We start from the raw sequence: 7,189 nt of genomic DNA, 5'->3' as shown, positions 1-7,189 counted from the left end.
GAAAGCGGAGCCTTTAGAAATGCTAAGTGGCGCGAGGAGTGAGAGCACGGTGTGTTCTGTGAACAAGCCTCCCTCCCCGTCGCCGGCGCTGGGGAAAGCAGAGCGGTGCCACGTCTCACGCACAGCGAGGCCAGGCTTCTGCAGCATCCCATTCCTCAAGGAAGACAACAGTGCAGCGAGGAGAGGAGAGCGCTGGATTAATCACAGAGTGAGGCCTCAAAGCAAGTCCCCTTGGCCTACAGTTCCCTGGCTGTGCTGGGTCCATTTGAACCTCGAGTCAGGACTGGGCTAAAGGAAGAGGAAGGAGAATCAAGCTGTATCTAGTCAGTTCAGCAATGAGAAGGGAAGGTGATGACTAGAGCATTGAAGGGGGCAGATGTAGAGCAGCTTGTGAATACTGTGCCTAGCACCCCAGTTCTCTTGTCATGTAATTGCACGTCCCTGGCCAGCATCAGTCAATGCACTGGCTGTTCTGCAGCCCAGACCCAAGACTGTAACCAGACCCCTTATGATCTGTAGGCAACTGTTGATCCAGGCGGAGCCAGTCCTTTCTCTGCCTGGTGTCCCTCCACATGGCCTGGGCGTCTCAGTGACAAGACGTTTCATTTTTCTCTTTGAGGTGTGGATCCCCTCTCAGGAGTGATCTGGAGTGATGGTAACACAAGGCTCCATGTTCACTGTCCACCAGGGACTGCAGAGCAAACATGCTCCATTTACAAAGAGAAGATGGTTTCTTCCTCAGGCTGCCAACTCATCTGGGATGTGAGAGTCCAGCTTATGCTTCTCACATGTCCCTGCGGAGCTTACACACTCCAATATCCCACCCTCCTGACACCTGTGCAGCCCCATCGCCTTCGGGGGTGGGGTGGGGGGGAGTTTGCACAGGCATAAGTGGCGGAGAGCTAGCAGTGCTGAGGATGCAGTGGGGAGGGCTGATGAGATGGAAGGGAGTCATCTGTCTCCTTCGGTGAGCTCTACAGCTTGGGGAACTTCGTCTGGTTACTACGGTGAGCAGCCAGGACTCTGAGACATGCAGGGAGTGAGGGGGGAGGGGGCAGAGTAGAGCTGGACTGTAAATGAGGAACTGGATGGAAGGGATGAATGGTGGGAATTGGATAGAGAGCAGGCATGGGAGGAGGAGAAGAAGTGAAGAGACTGGAGCCTCTCTGTGTGATTCCTACCCTCCCAGTAGAGCAGTGCAGCAAACAAATGAACCAGTGGGAACCTCCCCATGGCTGAGCTACTAGGAGCTGTGGAAACCTGTCTCATGTGGCTGCAGCTGCTCCTTGCGGCTCTCTATTTTCTTCCCTTCCCAGGTTATGTGTGCAGAAACCCATCCAGACGTTGTCCCCAATTACTGCTGTTACCAGCTGATGGCTGACAGCTGGATTTAACAGCCTCGCGGTGTCCTCCACATCACTCAGATTAGACATGTCACAATGCTGAAGTCCCGGGTGTTTTATACCCTCAAACCACCTTACAGATATTTATGATTTTTTTCCTGCGGTGCCACCAGAGAACACGGCTCTTTACAGTGAATGGAATAATAACACTTCTAGTGCACAGATCTCAAAGCACTTTACAAAGGTATCCTCACCCCAGTACACAGAGAGGGAGTCCATGGAACAGAGCAATGAAAAGTTACCAGCACAGAGTCACACAGCAAGGTAATGGCAGAGCTGGGGATCACACCTGTGGTGGAGCTGAAGGAGCACACTGCCCCGCACAGCTCAGCCTCTGCCCCGGAGAGCTTGCACGAGGAATAGCGCATTCTTTACAAACCAGAACCCATATCTGAGAAACCTAAATGTTGTTAAACATTATTTTCCACACTACAAAAAGTCCCAGAAGTCCAACTCAGCACTGTCCCATGTGTTATTCAATACACACACTGGATCTGACCCAATTCCTGCTGCAGCCAATGGAAGGAGTTGCCATTGACTTCAATGGATGTGGGAGGGGGCCCCATGTCAGGGACTCCAGGCTGCTGAAATTAATCCACCTTGTCTAAAGAGAGCCCCAGTGGAGATTCTCAGCCTCTCTGAGCACTGATTGATCCCCTGCTGCTATGTCTCCCTGGCTCCTCTGTATTATCAAAGCAAGTGCTGCTCAAAGCCTCATGTAACCTGGTGAATGAAGAGCACCATGTGCCAATGCTCTGTTCATTGGGGCCTCACAGCCTTCTAACCACAGACTCTGATCTTCCGCTGGGCCTCCCTGCTGCCCCCAGGAGGGCGGGGGAATCCAAACGCTTGTCAGCCATCGCCCATCTCCTGCATTCAGCCAGTAACCCCAGGATGCCGCTTGAAGGAATGTGAAACTGGCTATGAGTACTGGACTATGTACAATCAAGTGTTTCACCATTTTGAAACTAGCTTGTGCATCCATTGTCTACACTAAGGTCGAACTTCCCCATAGTAATTCTCGTAGTGGTTCAATGACAGAAGCATAATTGGGAATGAATTTTGCATACCAGGAAGTAAGACCCAAGAAGGAATGTAATGTTTGCAAATCTGTTGGAGGGGGAGCATTTCTAATTGCCAGGATATGAGCCGGATCAGGTTTTAGTCCAGCCTGTGAAATTGTATGCCCCAGAAAGGAGAGTTCAGTTTGTCTAAATTTTCATTTGGACCTATTGAGTTTGAGGCCTGCTTTCTCTTACATGAAGCATGGTTGTTTGCTTGTTATACCAATAAAATAAAAAGCAGCAGGATCTTATTAAAGAGAAAAAGGCAAAATACCACATTTATTGTGAATACAGAAAGAACCATAGTAAGCAGTTAGTTATAGCTATAACATTCCATTCAATTTCATATTTATTCACACATTCATACACACACACACACAGGTTCTGCAAGGTAGTTATTATAGTTACCAGCCTTAGAGTTGCTCATGCCAAGCCACTGGCCAGGTGACCTGGACATGAGGAGGGAGCAGGGCCTTGTCAGATGCTCATCTGATGCTCCTGGAAGTTGGTTTGCAGAATCAGACCCCAAAGTTCTCACTTTCTAGAGTCCATTTTTATAGGAATTTCTTCCTATGCCAGTCTATAGGAATTGCTTCATCATGCTGTTGCTGAATCAATCAGCAGATAGCACATTCCTGACAGCTCTGTGCTGCCAGATGTTATCTTGTTCTTTGGTTCTCCCATTCTTGAGGCTGTTGGGTGGATTCCAGTCTGCCCTCCGGGGGGTCCTCTGGTTATTTCCACTTGACACCTTCTTCAGCCGATGGACACTGGATTCTTAGGCTGGCACCTCCCTGATCATTCAGTTATTATCCACACCAAGCATCCATCCACATACATCCTCTATCTCTATTTTAATCACAATTGTTAACAAAGCAAGATGAATACAACAAAAGGGCCGGGAGTCTCTGGGTGCTGTTTCTGTTGTTACAGAGTATTGTTTTGAGTCTCTCTCTGTGTGAGTAGTTATTACAAAGAATTGCTTTGAGAACAGACTCTGTCTTAGAATGTACTAACGCAATTAGCAGCTTGCGAGTTTAACACACAGAGGGAGAGAAACAGTACCAAAAACCAAGAGACCTCTAATTAGTAATACCCTGGAATTTAAACTATGGGGAATCAAACTCATTTGTGATTTTAATACAGAACTTCTTTAATATGATCCAACATTTGTCTATGCAGGGAAGTTTATCATCATAGCTATACGAGTATAATTATGTCACTTTGGAAGCGGTAGAAGCTAAACCAGAAAAAAGCACTCTCATTCCAAAATAAGGCTATGTCTACACAACGCACCTTACTAAGGCGAGGCTACACCGCTGCAGCCACACCACTGTCAGGTACACTGTGTGACCACTCCTTATCACCAGGAGAGAGCTCTCTCAGCGACAAAATAAAACCAGCCCCAGCGAAGGGCAGTAGCTTCATCAAGGGGAGCGTGGCTCCCACCGAGGAAGTGCTGTCCACACCATCACTTTTCGTTGCTAAAACTTTTGTCATTCGGGGGGTGTTTTTTCACACCCCTACACGACAAAATTTTAGCAATGAAAGTGCCAGTGTAGACATAGCCTAAGTGTACCTGCACAGGGAGTTACACTGGTATAATTATACTCCATAGTTATGCTGGTAAATTTCCCAGTGTGGACAAGCCCTTTACTGACAGTACATTAGCTCGAGTTACAATACAACTGAAAACTAATCTAGAGAGGATCACAGAAACTTTTGAGGGTGGGGTTGGCAGGAGGCCCCCTAAACAGTGTGAATTGGAGTTAACAACCTATTGAGTTGGATGAGGCAGTTGTCACTTCCCAGACACATTGTTTCGGGCTGACTGCAGACTCAGGCAGCTATTGCTGCATTGGCTACATCTGGGTCCTGTTTTCAAGATTTCCTCTATAACTGTGATCCCTAGAAACGTACTTTTAATTTTTTTTTTTAATGCAAGCTGAGCTTCTGATGTAATTTGAAGAGTCCAGGGTCTGGATTTTCAAAAGAGCTCAGCTTTCATTTAGGCACTAAAATAAATAGCCAGATTTTCAACACAGCACACGAGGTGTTGAGCTCTTCTGAAAATCCGGGCCCCGTTGTGAGCCATGAGCCCTGTAAAACTGGACCTTGAGCTCTTATGTAAATCTGGCCACTGGTGTCATGCCCCAGGCTTTACCTACAGTGCCTATGCCTTAATCTGGCCCTGCACACAAACCAATCATTAAGGCCTAGATCCTCAAAGGTATTTGGAACCTATCTCCCATTGATTTCAATAGACATTAGGAGCCCAAATGCCTTCGAGGATCTGGACCATAGTGTCTGTGCTGAGGAAAAAATTTCCCCCATGCATATCGTCATTCTTGCATCTTCCTCTGAAGCATCCATTGGAAGCAGAGAATTGGACTGGACAGACCCCAGTGTCCACGCAGCAAGGCAGTTCCTGCTCTAACATTCTGTTTTAGCTAACATTCCAGCTAGCATGTGTCTGCAGCTGGAGACAGAGCGGTGCCAGGACACTAAACATAGCATGTTGGTGAGATTGCTGCTCATGCTCTCAAGAGGTCAGCATCTTCCAAGCCTGGCTAGCTCAGCTGGTAGAGCATCAGACTTTTAATCGGAGGGTCCAGGGTTCAAGTCCCTGGTCAGGTAATCAGCTTATCCAGCTACTTCATACACCAGGAGTTAAAAAGGTCTCTGTGGATTTCTTCTAGATTCAGGCAGAAGTTAACCATCTACTAAGAAATGGGGCTTTTGGAGGCTGCAATGCACAAAATTAATGGTACGCTGCAATATGGGACTGTGGTGTGAAGAGTGGATCAGGGTCCGAGTGCTTCCAAGGCGGGGTCTGCTTTGGTCCCATCACTGTATTTTAGGGGAGCACTTAATAGACACTAATATGCACTGAGCGACACTAAGAAAATGAAGACTTAGAGGCTGTTGGCTTCTCAAACACGGACCCCTGGCACGACTGCCTGCTCAGAAGCTAGTTAGTAACCATCCCCAACTGGCTTCTGCGATGCTGTTTCTACACTGCCTGCCAAACACTCACCCAGCTGTCACTGAGCTTGATAGCCCATTCATTACTCCCATCTACTGAGGCTTAATTCCACTGACGAGAGCTGCACCTGCATAAAACTAGAAACGGGAAGTGGGGAATCCGGTCCTGTAGCTGCAGACTGCTCACCTGGAGCTCCTCACACAGAAAAATTAGTGTATTCAAAAAGAAAATTACCCATTACGCCGTGATGCCTGCAGTATGTCTCTGCTCTGAAGTCCTCCCCGGGTGACACACCAGCCCAGAGACTTTAGTGGGAATAATTGACTGTTTGAGTGCTCCAGATGGCTGCCAATTTTTAAAATCAGAGTGACATTCAGACGCAGAGGATTAGTGCTTTGGAAACCATGCAGTGCCCCAGTCCAAACATACCATACAAATGGCCGCAACAGCTCAGGCGAGCTCCCAGGAGGCTGCTGCTTCCTCTGTCTTTCCTGATAATTGCCCTTAGTAAAAATATCCGCTCAGTAAGGGCTGCAGCAGCTGCTCTGCATTAAGCACCAATAAAGGCTCCAGTTCTGAGGGCAAGGGAAAAGCTTTCACTAGCTGCAATAAGTGAAGAACATTGCCAAGCGGAGACTGCAGCCATGATCAGACTGTGTCACAGACACCCCGAGAGGCTGATGGTTTGAGGGGCTCATTGGAGGGTGCCTGAAAGCAAGTTGGCCTCGTCCTGATCCAGATTCCCCCAAATCTGGGCTGTGACTGTAGTCCATTCCTGAGAACAGGGCCAGACACAGAGTTCAGGAATTATTCAGAGTTCAGGGCCCATCCCTAGGCCTGATGGGTGATGTGCCAAATGCTCCTTGGCTGAAAAGCATCCATGGCTCCCACTGGCCTCAGCCTCACAAGATCAGGCCCTACATAGGGCAGAGTGATGGAGCCATTTTTTTACATCCACGCAAAAACATCATGGAAATTCCCCAGTTGAGGCACTCAGATGCATTTCCCGCATGATGCCTGAGACTGTGGTGGATTCATACTCACTGATCAGAGAAGAATGAGTTGCTTGGGCCAAGGGGATGGACAGAATTTGATTTCACCCGTCTAAGAATGGGGTTAGGGATGGATAAACAAGGTCTGGGGGGGCTGGAAGAACCAACCTGCCCCTTCCCTCCCTGACAGTAGAACCCAGTGGGAGCAGAAATTTGAGAAAGGGTCTGATAATGTGGGTTGTTCTTCACGTCTGATTTGTGTCTGGGCCTGGAATCAGATGTGCAGAAACCTGCAAGAAAACCTAATCCTGTCTGTGCAAAATCTGCCTGGTGCAGAGGACTTGTGCAAAGGCTAGGTGCCGCCTCAGTCACACGGAGATCCATGGAGCTAATATGATGCAGAGGATTTGCGAAGGCTCACAGCAGGAGCTGAAGTTCACCCTCCATGGTTGGAAGGAGAACTACTAGAAGTCCTATAAGATTCCAAGGCCAGCATCACAGACTTCGGTGGTCAGATCATCTGACTTTGGGGTGCTTACTGTCATGACCCCACAAGTCTCAAACCTGGACTGATGGATGCCCTGTTTGGAAGAACACTGGAACCTCTGATTGGTCACAGGTAAACCCAAAGAGAGGCACGGGAAGTTGTCTGTACGATGGGGTGAATTCCTGGCTGGCTGCTACATCATATCCTGACTTCTCATCCAACTCCTGAGCCCAGCTTTCCTGCCTTCCTGCCTCATT

The 7,189-nt window shown here is 48.3% G+C and overlaps 1 non-coding gene across 1 annotated transcript; it reads left to right on the top strand.

Annotated features, from left to right (window-relative positions):
* Positions 1 to 5,031: 5,031 nt before the first annotated feature.
* TRNAK-UUU (transfer RNA lysine (anticodon UUU)) lies at positions 5,032 to 5,104 on the top strand. The gene has a single exon. It is a non-coding gene; the product is annotated as a tRNA-Lys (tRNA).
* The last annotated feature ends 2,085 nt before the right edge of the window (positions 5,105 to 7,189 follow it).

The sequence above is a fragment of the Lepidochelys kempii genome, chromosome 14, assembly GCF_965140265.1.
Source record: "Lepidochelys kempii isolate rLepKem1 chromosome 14, rLepKem1.hap2, whole genome shotgun sequence".
NCBI classification, from domain to species: domain Eukaryota; kingdom Metazoa; phylum Chordata; order Testudines; family Cheloniidae; genus Lepidochelys; species Lepidochelys kempii.
This window is presented reverse-complemented; position numbering and strand designations above follow the sequence as displayed.